This window comes from Mirounga angustirostris, unplaced genomic scaffold, assembly GCF_029215605.1.
Source record: "Mirounga angustirostris isolate CCGP_5_RB_7025 unplaced genomic scaffold, mMirAng1.0.hap1 SCAF_5, whole genome shotgun sequence".
In the NCBI taxonomy this organism is placed as follows: Eukaryota; Metazoa; Chordata; class Mammalia; order Carnivora; family Phocidae; genus Mirounga; species Mirounga angustirostris.
The window spans coordinates 10,632,116-10,651,438 of NW_026991713.1; the positions used below are offsets into that span (position 1 = coordinate 10,632,116).

Sequence of the window (19,323 nt, forward strand, 5' to 3'; positions counted from 1 at the left end):
GGTCTTGGCACCCTTATGAAGGATGCAGGGATGGGCAGTCCCCATTTCCTGTGCTTTTTTCCTCCACCCATTTCTCGTGGTCCCTTTCCTTTCCCTGTGGAGGGGCTGTCTGCGTCCAGGAGTGCAGGGGTTAACCCTGGGAGCTGTAATCACCGTGTAGAATGCAGAACAAATGCTTCCCAGCCAGGGATTGGGAGCTGCTAGCCGGGACTGGCTGCCTAGAATTCAGGAGCCCCTAGTTCCTCCTCTGTCCTGGAGGAACAGGGGCCCTTGGGCCTAATCACAGAGCTCAGCTGCCCCCTCAACTTACCCCTGCAGACTGGGTGGGCTGAAGCTTAGGGCTTATGGGCAGGAGGCAGTTTCTGGGCAGGGAGTCCTCTGTGGAGCTAGAGCAGGGCGCAGCTAGAGAGGGGCACCTCCCCCTTGGGGACTCAAGAATGCCCGTGGCTGCCCACCTGGCTCCAGTGAGGTTTGGAGTGGGAGCCTTGAGCTGACTGAGCTGGCTTGGCCACATCTATCAGCCCTCATCCCAGGCTCACCCGAGGGAGCCCTGCATGTACCCTTTCCATCCCCAAAGTCTGGCTGGGCTTTTGGTCCATTGATTGGTCTTCCCAGTACTCTCTCTCCTGAGTGGCCACTGGTCCCTCCACCTATGGATGCAATTACCATTCTATCCTCCCACACACTACTCACATTCCTATCCATCTACCTCCCCCTCCACCCTCCCATTTATCTACCTGCTTATCTACTCCCCACACCCATCCAATCACCTAACCACTTACCGACTCCTCAGTTGACCCCCTGCCAACAACCCCTGTCCATTCATTCATCCATCCCTCTACCCATCTGTCCAACTACGCACCCATGCATCACCCCCATCCATTTATACACCTATATATCCTGCGCATGCAGCATCCCTTGGCCCACCGCCCCCACCCACACCCATCTGCCCACTCACCTGTCCTTCCATGCATTCACTCATTCTTTTTCCTGTCCATCCTGTGAAGCTCTTACCTTGACTCACACCTGGCCTCTGCTGACCAACAGAGACTTCTGGTCTTGTAGGGAAGACACAGGCCAAGATATTGGTGAGGATGAAGGGTCAAAACAGTGGTAGAGGAGGCCAGGGAGCCAGCCAGAGGACTGACTGAGGAGGTCCAGGGAGTCTTCCTGGAGGAGGTGGTATTTGAGCTTGGGCAATCATTGCCCACAGGTGAGCTGGGGACAGAACAGGGCTCAGGAGGGTAGAGGATGAGCTAGGAAGGGTCTACTGTGGAGGATGGGAGAGAGGCCTTGAACGCCAGGCCCTCTCTGGCCTGAGCTAGCCTGGGCCGCTGCTCTGCCCCCAGCACTGGCTGCCCTTGGGAGTGGGGTGCTTTGGGATCCTGGTTGGGGTTTCCTCATTAACAGACCAGACAGCAAGCTAGACAGTTAAGGCTCAGACAGAGCACAGACTTGGCAGGGCTCCCAGGAAGGCTTCTTGGAGGAGGTGGGATGGGGCTCTATACAGACGTGTGAAGCTGTGCAAAGCAGAAGGCATGTGAGCCAGGCTGAGTACAGTAAGTGTGTGTGTCTGGCACGAGTGTGTGCCCCCCGGGGAGTCGGCTGGAGTGACCACTGAGTGATGAGGGACATTGGGGCCCTGCCGGGGGCTGGCGGGTGGCCTGAGGGCCAGGTGATGGCAGATTAGTCCCTGGCTGTCCTGCCCAGCTGTTTCTGGGGGTGATGCCTGGGTGTGAGTGGGTTGTTCGGAGCCGTGGGGTCAGGATGGGAGTTAATCCCAAGGGTATTTGGGAGGGCGTGGCCTCGAGGCCCAGTGGGAGAGCATGGCTCCCTGACTGGAGGCAGGCAGCTGTCAGGGCCGGAAACGCCTTTGGAATTCCAGGCTCTGGGAAAAGGGCTGGCCATGTGGAAGAGTTTTCTCAGCTGGACCCTTCCAGGCCAACTCAGCTCTGGTTCCTTATTCACTGCTCTGCAGGGAAATGGGGGTGGGGAAGGGGGAGGCCCCCCTCCCCCCGCCTCCCTCCAGGCTCCCTTTCTCTTGGAGAACAGGACAAGAAGTTGGACGGGGGCTAGGAAGGATGTAGGGTCAGTTCCTCCAGCCCCACCCCTGACGAGGACAGTCAGATGGATGGATGGAGGCGGGAGTGGGGGTCTGAGGTGCACGTAGCTGCAGGAGGTGGGGAGGGACAGCTGAAGGGTCCGGGCCAGGTGACCCTGTTGTCCCAGGGGTGATGGAGCCAGGTTCTCCAGAGCTGGGCCAGGCGTCCAGGAGCTTGGATGGAAGGGCGGTGAGGAGGGGTCCTCCAGGAGATCTTTGTTCTCAACGTGGGGAGGGGGGGCGTTGTGGAGAGAGGCGGGGTAAGGGGGACAGGAAAAGTATTTGAGGCACAAAAACAATGGCCTATTCTCTGCCGTCCAGCCTGGCCTGAGAGATAGGCCCGTGGGCTGGAGGCCAGCGCTGCCTTGGCCTGACCATCTCCAGCATCACCTACCCCCCACCTTGCCCAGCCCCCAGCCCTTGGGGCTTCACGTGACCCCATCTAGATGGGGCTGGGGGCTCCTTTCTCACCCATTCCTGGATGCATGGGCCCATCTGTTTTCTTCTGACAAAAGCTGGCCCTCTTGGGTCGATGAAGGGCTTTCACCTACGTGGTCTCTTACAGAGGAGGGGAAGCAACTTCCCCCTGGCACCTACCTGTTTCTGGTGAAGCTGGGGCTCGAACCCGGCGCTCCTGGCTCCGAGGCTTGTGTTCACCTAATGATCCTTCTCCCCACCACTGCTTTTCAGCTCCTGGTTTCTTCCTCCCTCTCCTAGACTGATGGCAAGAGGAAGATTATCAGAAGCCAGGGGAGCATTAATGAAGCACCTCCTAAGTGTCAGGCTCGCGCTTGAGCTACTTGGGCTTGCTCGAATCCTCACACCACCATTATACAGACGAGGAAACTGAGGCCAAGGAGGTAAAGTTACTTCCTCCACCTCTCACAGCTTGGAAGTGGTCCCACGGGATTCACGCCCAGGCCTGTGGCATCCCCAGTGCCCTGCTGCCTTGGGGGCAAAGGCTCTGAGGCGGCCAGGGGACCCTGTTCTTTCAGTCTCAGTGTCTGGAAAGGAACCTCATGCGCTACACACACATCCTCTTGGGGCCGGACTTGCTCAGAAGCATCCCTGACTGCTGGGTGTTGCCTCTACCTTTTTGGTGACTGAGAGCTCACCCCACAAGGACAGCTCTGCCAGTCAAGGATTTCTCCCCGAAATGGAGCCGGAATCGACTCCCCATAACCCCTGCTCACTGTTCCTCCTTCCGCCTCCTGGTGTTGTGCACAGAGGCCCCCCAGGTGTTCCCCCTTTCCAAATGTCTGCCCAGGAGTCAGAAGATCTGGCTCCCATTAATCCCAGCCGTGGATCTTGGGCCAGTTCCTTTGCCTCCCGGTGCCTCAGTTTTCTCATCTGTAAAATGGGAATAATAATGCCGGCGATCGAGGAAGATGGCTGGGAAAGGAGCTTTGCCCACACAGGCTGGGGGTATGGGTCACGATGATTACAGATGTTCAGGCTTCTTGTACTTTTCTGCATTGTTCCATGGACTCAGTTGTCACACCTACATGGAATGGGCAACAGGGCGCAACTCTAGCCTTCAGACTCAGGAACGCCCCCTCCAGCTTGCAGAGGGGAGACACAATGACTTGCTGTTTTGGCTTGCAGTTTTTTTTTTTTTTTTTATGATTCAAAAAGCCAAAAGATGTTTACTCTCTGGATGTTTACAAAAACAGGTTGCCACCCCTGTTATAATTCAAGGAGAACTCTGAGCATAATGTTTGACATCAATGGGAAAAAGCAGTACATTTATTAGCTTGCAGTTTTATGTGCAGAATAACCTTTATTAATTCGCAAAGACTCCAACAACAGCCTCAAGGGTAAGTAGAGGGTCTCACGGGGGAGAAAACAGACCCAGGGAGGTGGAGCGACCTACCTGAAGTCTCCCAGCACCTCTCTGCAGGGGGATGGACCAACTGATTCTCACCAGGCCATCCCCCTGTCAGGGCTGCAGGGGTTAACTCCTCCAGCCCAGGAGGAGGGTGGGTGGCCCTGGAGAGTGAGGGGCGGGGTATGGGCAGCCCCCTCTAGGTCTCTGACTCCACCTCGGTGGGCAGCCTGAGCCCTTGCCAGTCTCTTGTTGACTCAGCCAGCATCTCTTCTGCCAAGGCCTGCTGGCCAGAGCTCCCACGGGGAGGGTCAGGCCACATTCTTCTCTGGCGAGAGCCTGCGGGAAGGCTGGTATCTCCTGGTGGAGTCTGTGTGCTGGTTTGTGGGTGCCAACACAGATGCTGGCCTAAGGTAGGGAAATGCTTTTGGGGGGTGGTCCCAAGGGACTACTGGGGGGTGAATGGGCTTGCCTGGGCACCAGGCCACTTGGGCACATGGCTCAGTGTTGTCCTTAATGACCTAGGTGATCTCAGCAAGCCACCGCCAGGATCTCGTGCCCACCCCTGGTCTCGGTTTCCCTGTCCATCAAATGGAGCCAGTGATAATAAGCCCTGCCTGCCCTACTTCATAGCTAATGGGAGGATCAAAGGAGAAAACGGGTTGGGCCAGAGTGCGCACCCTTTGTAGTCCAAGGGCCCACGCACATCGGCTGGCCAGCCAGCCTGGCATTCTCCAGGTGGAGTAAAGGAAGGGGAAGGGATGCAGGGACAGCCGTCAGCGGTGGCCTGAGTCTGCTGGACATTCCTGTCTCCTCCCCAGACTTGACATAATGACAATAACAAGGTTTGAAAGGCCAAGTGCACAGCGCCCCAGATTTTACAAATTCCTTCCCTACCCATTATCTGAGGCTCTCCCCTCCACCCCTGCCTCAGGGCCTTTGCACCACTTCTTCCCCTGCCTGGAACACTCTTCCCCAAGGTGAGTGAAAGGTAGTCTCCTTCTCAGCCCCAGTTCACCTCCTCTGAAGCCTGCTAACCACCCATTTAAATGAACTTCTGCCCCACCCCTGGCCTCACCGACACTCTCCCTCCTGTCTCTGCTCCACCTCTTAAGAGACTACCATGACCTTGCTCGTACAGGGGCCATCCCTCCCTCCCCCCGCCGCCCCCGCCCCAAGACATTAAGCTCCATGAGGGCAGGAACCACCACTGCCTTCTGTGGTAGCTCTCACTGTCCTGTCTTACTGGAGGAGCCTGAGTCTCGAGAGGCCAAATGACTTGCCCAAGGCCACACGGCCTGGGAGGAGCTAGGGGCCCTTTCCCGAATGGCTCCACAACCGTACCAGCTGCATCCTTGCCAGGCCCCACCCGCCACCCCCGCGGGGTTGAGCCTGTTGGTCGTTCCTTACACATAGTAGGTGCTGTGCACGTATCTGTTTGGTGCACTGTGGGGACACAAAGGTTTGCTGGACAGAAGAATGTGCCACTGGATTGAACATGCCCATCTGGTTGCTGCCCTAGGGGGCCTCTGGGCTAACACCTTGGGCCCCGCATGGGGGCATCCCAGGGGCCTCCTTACCCTGCCCAGCGGGCTGGCTGGCCTCACCGTCCTCCCGGAATTGTCCCGGCAGCTGCGGGGGGGCCGGATGCCCCACCCCCAGTGCCTCTGGGCCCTGAGCCCAGGCCGCAGGCGGATCTGTGGTTGGCACTGCTCCTTCGCTTTGGGGTGGGAACACCACAGGGATTTTAAAAATAAAGGGCCTTGAGACAGTGGCCTGGCCCAGCCAGCCGTGGGGTGGGGGCCAGACGGGACAATGGGATGCTGAGCCTTGGGGGCTGTCCACCCTGAGGGAGCAGCCAGGCCAGCGGAGCCCCTTTCTCCCAGCCCCCCAGGAGTGCTGCTCCCCCAAGAACACCCCCTCCTCGCCTGTCCTAAACATAGGTCTCTCACATGCTTACTGAGCACCTACTACGTGCTAGGCTTCAGTGAGAGTGGGGTGGGGAGGCCTGGCCTCTGTCTCCCCTAACTCTGCTGCTCTCCCCAGGGTGGCCCCTCTCCTCCCCCCCCCCAAGCTGCAGGCCACGTTATTTCTTGAGCACCTACTATGTGCCAGGCTCGTTCTGGCCTCTCCCCTCTCAGCCTCTGTGTTTGTCTCTGCTGCTGTCACTCCCTCAGGCCTCTCCCCATCTCAGGCCATTTCTGTCTCCCTCTCTCTCCTCTGGCCCAGCTAACAGGAAGCAGCCGGAGAGGTCAAGGGCCGCTGGGCCTCCAGAGCCCAGCGTCTACACACACAGGGGCCTGTCTGCAGCGGTGGGGGGGACTTCCTGTTTATGTGAATCACAAGGACCCCTGGGGCGGTGCCTTGGACAGGACTCCGGGGCAGCCCCTCTAGTCCAGACCTCAGTCCCTCCCCGAGAGGCCCCATGTGCTAGCTCAGACCCAGGCCGCTGCCCTTCCCCTGCACTGGGGAACGCGAGAAGGGAGGAGGAGTGAGGAGTCTTTGGAATGGCCAGGAATGTGGGAGTCGAATGTCCAGAATGTCCGCAGGAAGCATCCCTGGCTCCAGGGCCCAGCCCCCACCAGTCTGGGCGCCCCGCCCCATTCTCTCCCCCCCCACCACAGGGCCCTCCCTTGCTTGGATAGGGGAGGGCTGTGGGAGCCCGGAGGGAGGAGGCCAAACCCCATCCTGCCTCGCTGGGGCCACAAGACTTCAGCTCTGGCTTGACCGGGCTCTGGCAGCCACAGCCTCTCATCTGTGGGCAAGGGCCACGAGCCAGCAACTCCGTCAGCCTCGTTCCTGCGCCGTCTCTGGAGGATGGGGCAGGGGCTGCCTGGAGATTTGGGACCACCGGAGAGACCACGGACCAAGACGTCACACCTCAAGGAATCCCTCCGTGTTCTAAGCCCCAGGCCCTAGCACAGGTGTGGGGGGCGGGGCGTGCAGACGGAGGGGTGTGGTTGGCCAAAGTTGCCCCTCAGGAAGCAAACAACTCTGCCCTCCTCCCCCTCCAGGCAGTCCCTGCCAATCTGTCCTGTGGTTGCCCAACAGGTATTGACCAAGGGCCTGGGGGTCATGGCCATTGGAAGAGGCAGGGCAGGGAGACTGGCCCTGTCCCTCTTCCCCTACCTTGCCCAGAAGGAGGTGAGTGACACCTATCCTCTGTCTCTGCTTCTCCCCCCCCCCCCCCCCCCCCCCGCCCAGCTTAGAGTACTGGAGATAGATCCTTAGGTCACAGCATCATCAGGGTTTGAGGCAGTCATCCCCTAGAGGGCGGTGGGAACACCAAGGAGCCAGCTAACCCAGAGTAGCAGTGAGGGAGGACTTCCTGGAGGAGGCTGCCCTCTCAACATGGAGGCTTACAATCAAGAAAGGGTGGGCCTGGCCCGGGAAACAGCCTGGTCAAAGGCACTGCACTTCTAGAGAAAATGCTAGCGACGTGATAGGGCTGGAGAAAGGAGCAGGTGAGGGAGTGAGGAGAGGATGGGGTGGCGGAATGCCTCAGAGCCTGGACTTGCCTTGGCTCTGGAGCGCCCTCTTTTGCCCTGGGCCAGGACGAAGAGGGGAGTCCAGTAAAGGAGCCAGTGGGATTTGGTGTGGCTTCGTGGCCATGGTGAAGGGAAGGTCCTGGGGACTGGGACCAGGACCTTGGCCTCTAGCTCTGCGAAGCGGCCTGAGAGGCCTGCGGGCTCCTGAGAGACCTGCCCCAGAGCATCAGGGCATTTCCTGGAGGAGGTGGGGCTGCTGGCGCAGGCCATACTGGGATGGCGAATAGAGTCCTGGCTCTGCCAAGTTCCAGCGATGTGACTTTGGTCAAGTTACTAACTTCCCTGGCCTCAGTTTCTGCCTCTGTAAAATGGGGCTAAAGAGAGAACCTGCCTCAGAGGGCTGTTGATGGATGGAATGAATTTAACAAACACTGGTGCTGGTGAGTGTTTATACCAGTTTACAAGTAGTAGTGTTACTAATTGGGAAAAAGAGAAAGTTGGTTTTCCCCCAAGGACCTGTTGACAGGTGGGTGGAAGGTATGTTACCGGGAGAATCTTCAAAAGAAGACTTGAGTTTCCAAGTCTTTTGAGATCCCCAGACTTGCCTGATTCAAGGAAGCTTGGGGGCCCTTATTAAAAATATCAGCTTCCCACCCCCAGACTCTTAGCTGGCAGGTCTGGGGTGGGACAGGCCTCAGGATTTATAAGGAGGCCCCAGGCCTGAGCTTTCTACCAGACAGGTGTGGGGAACATTCCTCTCGATGACAAGGATTCACTCCAAATGCTTTGTCCTTGGGAAAAGATTCCTTCAAAATACCCTTTAAAAAACAGCCACTGTTTATAGAGTATGCGTTGCCTGTTCTAAGCCCTTTCTGTGTCAACTCATAGGATCCGTACAACAATCCTGTGACCTGTAGGTACTTAGAGTGGCTTCCCATTTTATTGACAGGGAGACTGAGTCCTGTAGAAGCTAAGAAACTTGTCCAAGGTTGCAAGAACGCTGTGACTTACCAGAGTTGACTTAGAATTTGAACCTGGACTTAGGCTCTTAACTATTGGGTTATAGTCCCCCACCTCGGCCTCCAGCCCCTGGAACACTTGATGATGGTTTTGGTAGTTTCTACTCCCTGAGCTGGTTTCCCTACTGCTAAAATGGGCGTCCTGCACCTGGGTGTCATCAATGAGTTGCCAGGCCAGGGACGAGAAGAGGGTTTGCAAGCTGTTCAGGCTGTGGGTTCTTTGGGAGCTGGGTGTGGCCGAGGGGGGGTGGGGAGTGGGGACAGTCTCGGAGCTGCTCAAAGTCACCGGCACCCAAGGCTAGGCCCTTTCCACCTCGTGTGGCCAAGACTACAGAGGTTTTTGGGGTTATATAGTGATGGCGGGGCTGGGGGTGGCAGGAGTAGGGGAGGCGGGTGGGGGAGCCTTGTTTCTCCCTTCCTGCCTGACACCCCAACAGGCCCTAGCTGGTGCTTGCTAGTGATTCACCAGGCTTTAAGCTCTAGTTTCGTCTGTAATCAGGAAACGGGCCACTAGAGAGCCTGGGGCATTTTCTGGAGTGCCCAGTGCCCTCCCAGAAACCTGGAGGGTGGCGGAGCGGGGGGGTTGGAGGAGGGAGGGAGAAGGCAAAAAGTCTGGCTCCGGAGATTTGCATAATTTATTCTTGTCTTTGAGTAGGGTGAGACATTCCCAGGGCCTGACATCCCTGGAAGCCATTGTGACTCGCTCATTCATTCTGGTTTATGGAACCCCTTCCACAGTGCCAGTTACCACGGACCGAGGGAAGTAAAGAGAAGCTTTTCAGGTGCTTCCTGGTGGGGAGACCACCGTGTGATTGGGTCATTCCTGCTCACTGGAGGGGTGTGTTGACAAAGTTCAGAATCCACAGAAGAGCCAGCAATGAATTTGGGGCTTGGGGCTGCGGTGCGGATAAGGGGAGACTTCAACAGTTTGTTCAACTGAGGCCCCCACAGGAGGAATGACAGTGCGGGCTGGGCTCAGATCCTTCTGCCACTTCTGAACGGTTCTTCTTCCATCTGGGCCTCAGTATGCCCACCTGGGACCCTGGGATCATGACCTGAGCCCGAGGCAGACACAACCAACTGAGCCACCCAGGCGCCCCACTCTCCTGGGGTTGTTATGAGAACTCACAGGGTAAATCACTTGGAGCTGTACCTGGTGTGTGGTCAGCCTGAAGATGGTTTAGCTGTTGTCACTGCAGAATGGTGGGTTCTGCAGGAGAAGCCACTTGAGACATGGGTTGGAGCATGCCTGGCATGGGAGGGGGCGTTCCAGGGGAAGGGCACTGCCTATGCCAAGGTCCAGGGGTATGCAGCACATGGGTACGTTAGACATTGCTGGGGTGCAGTGAGAGGTGGGAAGGGGCATTTGAAATACTTCATTCCTTTGGACATCATCCTTAGGGCAGCAGGGAGCTATGGAAGGCTTTTGAGCAGAGGAGTGACAAGTTAGATCTGAGCACCAAGAGTGTCCACAGATTGGAGGACCCACCTGGAGCAGGAAGACCAGTGAGGAGTGGCACAAGGGTCCTGGGAAGAGATGAAGAGGATGTTTAGGGAGGGCTTTGAAGGGTGTATAGGAGTTGTACAGGGGACCCAGAGGGAGGGGCACCCCAGACAGCGGGCCACTGAAAGCAAAAGCGTAGAGGTGTGAAAGAGCACACGTTTAGAAAGCAGTGGGTGTGGTGGAGTTTGGATTTGGGGAGCAAATAGTGGGGTCAGGAGCTGGGGGGCCTCGGTGCCATCCATAGGCTACTGGGGGTGGGAGTCAGTGGGCTGAGCAGTAGGAAGAGAATTTAAACATCTGTATTGGTTTCCTGGGGCTATTATAGCGAATGACCACAAACTAGGTGGCTTAGAACAGAAATTTATTTCCTCACGGTTCTGGAGGCCAGAAGCCTGAAATCAAGGTTGGCAGGCAGGGCTCCCCCGGAAGGCTCTAGGGGAGAGTCCCTTCTTTCTTCTTCCAGCTCTGGAGCTTCCTTGGCTTGTGGATGCCATCACTTCTATCTCTGCTGCTACCCCATGGCCTTCTCCAGGTCAGCATCCTCCCTCACAAGACGCCTGTCATTGGTTTAGGGTCCACCTGGATAATCCAAGATGATCGCATCTCTAGAGCCTCATCTTAATTACATCCGCAAGGACACTTTTTCTAAATAAGGTCATATTCACAGGTTCCAGGTGGACCTATCTTTTAGGGGGCCACCACTCACACACGACAAATGCCAGTGGAACCTGTTTCCCCTTTTCCCTCCTTCCTGGGCTGCCAGCCCCTTCAGTCCCGCCTCCTTTCACCCTTCCATCCCCAGGGCCCAGAGTGTGAGTTCGCGTTTGCCCAGGCAGCCTCCCCCCACGCGTCCCTCCCTCCAGGAGCCAACGCCCGCAGAGGCTGGGACCTCGCGGCATCCGCGGGGAGAGGGCGCCACCGTGTGTCCGTTTGGGAGCAGCGCGCGCGGAGGCTCCCGCCGGTCCCCTCCCTGCGCGCGGCGTGTGACGGCCACTTACAGAGCTCCCGCGGCCCGCCAGCCACTCCACCCACGTTCATCGGTTCTGCTCACATCAGAACGAAGTGGGGAGTATTGTCCCCGCTTTTCAGCCTAGCAGAGCCCGGCTCAGAGGTCACACAACCTTCCACCCCCATCTGACTCCAAAGCCCCGCCCCCTATCCACTAGCCAGAGTCGAACCTGGGGGCAGGAGGGCAGGCCACGCAGACTTGGGCCGCTGTCTTGCCCCCGGGTTTCCTCGTCTGTAAAGGGGAGGGGCTGCACGTGAGCCCCACCCCACCCCCACCCCAACCCCGTGGCCCCTTGCTCTGATCCCAACAGAAACCCAAATGAGGGGGCGCCTGGGTGGCTCAGTCTGTTAAGCGGTTAGGCGGCTACCTTGGGCTCAGGTCATGAGCTCAGGTCATGAGCTCAGGGTCTTGGGATCGAGCCCCGCATAGGGCTCCCTGCTCCGCGGGGGGCCTGCTTCTCTCTCTCCACTCATGCTCTCTCTCTCTCTCTCTCGGTCTCTCTCAAATAATAAATAAATAAAATCTTTTTTTTTTTTTTTTAAGATTTTTTATTTATTTGCGAGAGAGAGAATGAGAGACAGAGAGCATGAGAGGGAGGAGGGTCAGAGGGAGAAGCAGACTCCCTGCCGAGCAGGGAGCCCGATGCAGGACTCGATCCCGGGACTCCGGGATCATGACCTGAGCCAAAGGCAGTCGCTTAACCAACTGAGCCACCCAGGCGCCCCATAAATAAAATCTTAAAAAAAAAAAAAGAAACCCAAATGAGGTAGCTGTGGACCTTGCCGCTTCCCAGTACTTCCCAAATATTGGTCTTTTAGACATTTTTTTAGGTGTTTATTGTCTTTCTGTAAACCCTTTCATATGTGTGAACTATTTAATAGTTTTGAAAATATACTTACTGGATAAAACTTCATGCAGGCCTCCAGGTCCCCGTCTGAAAGACAGTAAGCTGATGGCAGCTTCTTCCAGCTTCTTCAAGGGATGATGTGTGCACGTATGTATATTCACACCCCCCCATTTTTTTAAACAAATGGTGGCATGCAATGTACATTCTGCGTTTACTTTTGTCACTTAATTACATTTTTGCATTTGACCCATACTACAATGTATAATTTGCTTTTGTGGGTACAATTTTCTATTGAAATATAACTCTACTTACATATATATATAAAGCTCGTAAGTGTATACAGACTGAACACGACATGTAGCCAGCACCCAGATGAAGACATGGCTCGTGCTCTCTCTCTAATAAATAAAACCTTTAAAAAATAATAAAAATAATAATTAGGGCCTCTGGGTGGCTCAGTTGTTTGAGCGACTGCCTTCAGCTCAGGTCATGATCCTGAAGTCCCAGGATCAAGTCCCGCATCGGGCTCCCTGCTCATCGGGGAGTCTGCTTCTCCCTCTGACTCTCCCCCCCTCTCATGCTCTCTCTCTATCATTATCTCAATAAATAAATTTAAAAAAATTAAAAAAAAGACATTGAACACCACCAGCCCCTCATGAACCCTTTTTGTGCCCCCTTCCAACTCCCCACAAAGGGAACCACCATCCTGACCTCTTAAATTTTGACCTATTTTTGTTCTCCGTGTAAATAGAATCATATCCTCTTTTGTCTGCAGCTTCTCTTGCTCAATATCATGTTTGTGGGACCCCTCCGTGTTGTGGCCTGTAGCTGTACATTATTTGCTCACATTGCTGTGTGGTCCACACTTTATTTTAGCTATTCTACTATTTTGTTCTCTCTCTCTCTCTCTTTCTCTCTCTCTTTTTAAGTAGGTTCCACGCCCAATGTGGAGCCCAACATGGGACTTGAGCTCACGACCCTGAGATCAAGACCTGAGCTGAGATCGAGAGTCGGAGGCTTAACCAACTGAGCCACCCAGGTGCCCCTATTTTATCTGTTCTACTATTGACGGACATTTGGAGAGTTTACAGGTTTTGCCTGTTACAAATAGTGTTGCTATTAATAGTCTAGTGTGATATGTGTCTGTTGGTGAGCATGTTGGGTGTATACCTATGGATAGATTTGCTGGGTCCAAGGTCTGCGGATGTTCTGTTTTAGCGGAAGGTGCCCTAAAGATTTCCGAGGTGATGGTAGCAAGCAATTTACATTCCCACCAGTTCTGATTACTCAACATCCTCCCTCACTTGCATTTTCAACCTTTTTCGTTGTGGCCATTCTGGTAGGTACAGTGCTACTACATTGTGGTTTCAGTTTGCATTTCCCTGATTACTAATGAGGTTGAGCCCCCTTTCATGCATTTACTGGCCATCTGGGTATGCTCTTTTATCTGTGTAAGTCTTTTGCCCATGTTTCTATTGGGGTGTCTGCCTTTCTCATATTGATTTGTAGGAGCTCTTTATATATATGTATATATGTAAAGTAGAAACTTTCTGTTGTATACGTGTATTGTAAATATCCTCTCCCATTTTGTGGGTTGTCTTTTAACTCTTCTAAAGTGTACTTTTTGTTGAACATATTTCTTTTTTTAATTTTTTTTATTTTTTTATTTATTTTTTTTCATATTTCTTTTTTTTAAAGATTGTATTTATTTATTTGAGAGAGAGAGAGAGAGAGCCACGAGGGGGGAGGGGCAGAGGCAGAGGGAGAAGCAGACTCCCTGCTGAGCAGGAACCTGACACGGGGCTCCATCCAGGACCCTGGGACCACGACCTGAGCCGAAGACGGACCCTTAACCGACTAAGCCACCCAGGCACCCCTGTTGAACATATTTCTTAATTTAATATTGGCCACTTACATACATAGGCTTTTTTTTTTTAAATGGTTAGTGCTTTTGTTTTTGGTTTAAGAAAACTGCCTGTTCCAAGGTCATGAAGATGTTCTCTTGTATTTTCTTCTAAGGCTTTATTGTTTTAATCTTCCACATTTAGGTATGGAATTTATTTCTGTTTATGGTGTGAGGTAGAGTTTGTGGTAGGCTGAAAAATGGGCTCCCAAAGATGTGCCCATCCCAACCCCTGCAGTGTGATTGCAGATGTGATTAAGTTAAGGATTTTGAGACAAGGAGATTATCCTGGATTATCTAGTTGGGTCCTAAATACAACCACATGTATCCTTTTTTTTTTTTTTTAAGTTTTATTTATTTATTTTTGCAAGAGAGAGAGAGCATGCAAGCTAGCACGAGTGGGGGGGAGGGGCAAAGGGAGAAGCAGAATCCCCCGCTAAGCAGGGAACCCAATGTGGGACTCAATCCCAGGACCCCAAAATATTGACCTGAGCCGAAGGCAGACGCTTAACCTACTGAGCTACTCAGGTGCCCCAACGACATGTATCCTTATAAGAGGAGAGCAGAGGGAGATTTCTCGCACACACACACACACACACACGTTTTCCCCAATTCTGCCCAGTTGACCCAGCACTATTTACTGAAAAGATCATCCTTCTGCACCACACTGCAGTGTCATTTTGTCATAGATCAGGTGTGTGTTGTTTTTGGACTCTATTCTGTACCATTAGTCTGTTTGTCTATTCTTGTATCAACACCACACTGTCTAAATTTTAATACTTAAAACAATAGTCCTTGATATCTGGTACAGTACGTTCTCTAGTTTTATTCTTTATTTTTGTATTTTATATAAATGGCTTTTTCTTTGCATCTCCATGTAAGTTTGAGAATCAGCTTGTTAATTTCAGGGGAAAACCTTCTGGATTTTGATTGAGATTCCACTGAATCTGTAATTGGAGAAGAACTGATATGTTTACAATATTGAGTCTTCTAGTCCATAAGCATGATACATCCCTCAATTTATTTAGGTCTTACTTAATTTCAGTTTGTTTAGATCTTATTGTAACTCGACACAAAAATGTTACTAAAAATTGGAAGTTGAGATATAATTCACATACCATGATATTTGCTAGTTTGAAGTGCACAATTTAGTGGCTTTTTAGTATATTTATAAAGTTGTAAAATCAGTACTGCTATCTAATTCCTGGTTATTATTATCACTCCCCAAAGAAACTCCATACCCGGCAGTAGTCATTCCTTATTGTCCCCACCCCCCCAGCATTGACAACCGCTAGTTACCTTCTGTCTCTATGGATTTGCCTCTGCTGGACATTTCATATAAATCAAACAGGGGTGTCTGGGTGGCACAGTCGGTTAAGCATCCAACTCTTGGTTTTAGCTCAGTTCATGATCTCAGGGGCACGAGATCGAGCCCTGTTTTGGACTCTGCAGTCAGCGCGGAGTCTTCTTCTTCTTTTTTTTTTTTTTTTAAAGATTTTATTTATTATTTGACAGAGAGAATGAGAGAGAGAGAGCACATGAGAGGGGGGAGGGTCAGAGGGAGAAGCAGACTCCCCGCCGAGCAGGGAGCCCGATGCGGGACTCGATCCCGGGACTCCGGGATCATGACCTGAGCCGAAGGCAGTCGCTCAACCGACTGAGCCACCCAGGCGCCCATCGCGGAGTCTTCTTAAGACTCTTTCTCTCTAGGGGCGCCTGGATGGCCCAGTCGTTAAGTGTCTGCCTTTGGCTCAGGTCATGGTCCCAGAGTCCTGGAATTGAGCCCCACATCGGGCTCCCTGCTCGGCGGGAAGCCTGCTTCTCCCTCTCCCCCTCCCCCTGCTTGTGTTCCCTCTCTCGCTGTGTCTCTCTGTCAAATAAATAAATAAAATCTTAAAAATAAAAAAGACTCTATCTCTCCCAAGGAGCGTCAGTTGATGGACATCTAGGTTGTTTCCACGTTTGGGCTATTCTGAATAATGCTGTGATGAACATCATGTGTAAGTCTTTGTGTGGACAGATATTTTCAATTCTCTTGGGTATTTCATACCTAGGGGTGAAAATTGCTGGGTCATCTGGGAACTCTATATTTAACTTTTTGAAAACCTGCTAAACTCTTTTCCAAAGTGGCTGCACCTTTTTCCCCCTGCATTCCTATCAGCAACGGGAGAGGGTTCTCATTTCTCCACATCCTGGCCAACACTTGTTACTGTTTGTCACTTTGATTAAGTTATCCTCATGGGTGTGAAATGGAATCTTAGTGTGGTTTCTATTTGTATTTCCCTGATGCTCAATCGTATTTTGTATTTTCAGTGTAGGGGTCTTGCACACCGTTTGATTTTCGGGTATCCCCGTTTTTCCAAAGTTCATGTCTCGCCGCTTCGTTTTTACAGAAGACTTCCATTAGCACCTGTTTTTATGAGCCAAAAGAAATCTGAAGATTTTCAGTTTTACCAAAAAAGGCCCGAAGCAAAAACACCATTCAGCATTGGTTTTGCAAGGAGCCATTAGGGAAGCAGTTCACCCCCCCCCCCCCCCCCCCCCCCCCCCCCCCCCCCGCCCAAGCGGCAAGAGTCGCTCCTCCAAGCTCCTTCCCTGGGGCTATGCTCAGTACCCAGCTGCTAGAGCTTGGAACTCTGCTCATCTGTGCTTTATCTAGACTTATTTCGTGCATCTGTAAGCAAGATGTGTCCTCAGGTATCAGAAAAGCCTAAGAGAAGTTATTTTTTGGGGGGTCTGGGAGCACTCAAACATGTTTCCATAGAAACGAATGGTATTTGTTCTTTACAGGATTTCAGCTTACAAAAGTTCTCATAGTAACACTCCACTTGTGCATAGTGGGGGAAACCTGTATTCCTAGGAAGTTGATGTTTTTGATGTTCCTATAGATGGAGCATAGATTTTATGTTTTAGGTTCACAGCAAAACTGAGTGGAAAGTTCAGAGGGTTTCCATATATCCCTTGCACACATAGCTCCCCCCACTATCAACAGCCTGTTTTATCAATCAATGAAACTACATTGACGTATTATTGCCCAAAGTCCATAGTTTACATTAGGTTCACTCTTGGTGTTGTACGTTTTATGGGCTTGGATGATTTGAAATGACATGTATCCTCCATTATAGTACCATACAGAATAGTCCCACTGTCCTAAAAATCCTCTGTGCTCCATCTATTCATCCCTCCCCTCCCACCCCTGGAAACCGCTGATCTTTTTGCCATCTCCATAGTTTTGCTTTTTTCCAGAATGTCACAGGGTTAGAATCATACTATATGTAGTCTTTCCATATTGGCTTCTCTCAGTAATATACATTCAAGGTTCTTCCATGTTTTTCATGGCTTGATAGCTCGTTTCTTTTTGGCTATGAAGAATAGTCCATTGCCTGGGTATGCCACAGTTTATTTATTCATTCACCTGATGGACATTTTGGTTGCTTCCGAGTTTTGGCAGTTGTGAATAAAGTTGCCACAAATATCCACGTGTAGGTTTTTGTGTGACCTTAAGCTTTCAGTTCCTCTGGGTAAAGACCAAGGAGTGTGATAGCTGGATCGTATAGTAAAAGGATGTTTAATTTTGTTAGAAATTGCCAAACTGTCTTCCCAAGCGGCTGTACCATCTTGCATTCCCACCAGCTGCGGATGAGCATTCCTGTTGTTCCACAGCCTCGTCAGCATTTGGTGTTGTCAGTATTTTGGATTTTGGCCATTCTAATTGGTGTGTAATCTCATGATTGTTTTAATGTACAATTCCCTAATGACATATGATGAGCATCTTTTTAAAAAAATAATTTTACTTCTTAAGTTTATTTATTTATTTTTTAGTAATCTCTACACCCAGTGTGGGGCTTGAACTCACAACCCCGAGATCAAGAGTCGCATGCTCCACCAACTGAGCCAGCCGGGCTCCCCAGTTCCATTAAGTTTTGCTTGTATTTTGAAGCTCTGCCATTCAGTGCATACACATTTGGGATGATTGATATCTTCCTGATTGAAATGTCCCTTTTATTTCCAGTAATGCTTCTTATCTTAAAGTCTACTCTGGGACAGCTGCAGCAGACTCGATTGGTTATCGTTTGTGTGGTATGTCTTTCTTTTTTAAAAAGATTTATTTATGAGATGGAGAGAGAGAGCATGAGCAGGGGGAAGGGCAGAGGGAGAGGGAGAGAGAGAAACTCAAGCAGACTCTGCTGAGCGTGGAGCCTGACGCGGGGCTCGATTTCATGACCCTGAAATCATGACCTGAGCCGAAACCAAGAGTCAGACGCTCAAACAACAGAGCCACCCAGGCGCCCTGTGTGGTATGTCTTTCTATCCTTTTCAACCTTTCTGTGTCCTTATATTTAAATCGTGTCTCTTGTAAGTAGCACATAGTTGGGTTGGTTATTTGTATCTAGTTTCACAACCTTATCTTTCACTTGGAGTAAAATAAAAAAAACCTGCATATTTCAATTTAATCGGAATGAATGGATTCTTTGAAGTTGAAGATGGATTCCCTCTCTGCTTTCTCCCACCTCCCCTTCTTCCCACTTCTCTGTTATTATTGCTTAGATTATTTTTGCTTTGTTGGAGTTTATAACATTTACATTTTGTGGGGTTTTTTTTTCCACCCTAACTTCTTCCCTTGTTTAGTTTTAATTCTACAGTGACGTGGATTTCGTGCTCGCCTCGGTCCCCACGGCTTCCCCATTTCTGAGATCATTGCTTTAGTTCTGTCTCCTAGGTGGCTGCTTGTCCTTACTGAGAACCGTTCTAGGAAGGGCTCAGACATGCCTTATGTTTATTATTTCTCATCTCACCATACAGAATCACCCCAATAAAGTTAGCAACACGTAACACAGAGCAAAGCCAAGTCCAGCAACGACACCATGTTCCATAGCGTTCACTTTCACTTCACATCGCCTTTCATTTGTCTTAGAAACGGTGGCCGGGAGGGAGACCTCACTCGAAAAAGTGGTTTCCACTTCACCTCCAAGAAGTTGGCTAAAATTAAACTTATCTCAGCATGGGCTGCTGAGGATGTGGAAGGCACCCAGCGCTGGCGGGAGGGTAAAATGGGGCTGGCATGGGCAAGGCTGATGGCCCGGCAGATCACCGAGGCCCAACACGGGTGACCTGTGACCGGGCCAGCCCACTCTTGAAGATGAATCCAACAGAAATGCCCGGATATGTTTATCAGAATGCTCCTGAATGTTCACAGCAGCGGTGAACCCCAACAGGAACTACCCAGATGCCCACCCCACAGTACCGTCACATAAGAGAGCACCACTCAGGACTGAGAACAGACAATCTACAAACACATGTACCCGGCATGAAAGAATCTCACTAACGCAGGGTGCATGAAAGACTCCAGAGACAAAAGAGCACGCGCTGTATGAGTCCCTTCATGTGAAGAACAAAATTGCTGAAACTCAGTCCATGGGGATCGAGGACAGAAGAGTAATTGCCTCTGGAGGGGGTCTTGACTTGGCATGGGGAACACTCAGTACCTTGATTGGGGGGGTGATCGTCCGGGTGTAGACATAAGTAGAAATTGACTGAGCTCACGCTTAAGATCTGTGCACCTTACTGTGTTTTATACCTGAGTAAAACTATTTGCCAAGCTTTAAATGAAGGCTTGAGGCAGAAGG

The 19,323-nt window shown here is 51.7% G+C and overlaps 1 long non-coding RNA gene across 3 annotated transcripts; it reads left to right on the forward strand.

The window, feature by feature from the left end:
* The first annotated feature begins 4,180 nt into the window (after positions 1 to 4,180).
* Positions 4,181 to 15,339, forward strand: LOC123837747 (uncharacterized). 3 transcript variants are annotated; one of them, XR_010411323.1, is made up of 4 exons: positions 4,181 to 4,339; positions 6,978 to 7,070; positions 9,089 to 9,215; positions 11,865 to 15,339. It is a non-coding gene; the product is annotated as an uncharacterized LOC123837747 (long non-coding RNA). The 3 variants fall into 3 exon arrangements; XR_010411321.1 differs by having other exon boundaries at positions 9,089 to 15,339; XR_010411322.1 differs by lacking the exon at positions 4,181 to 4,339 and adding an exon at positions 4,349 to 6,850 and having other exon boundaries at positions 9,089 to 15,339.
* The last annotated feature ends 3,984 nt before the right edge of the window (positions 15,340 to 19,323 follow it).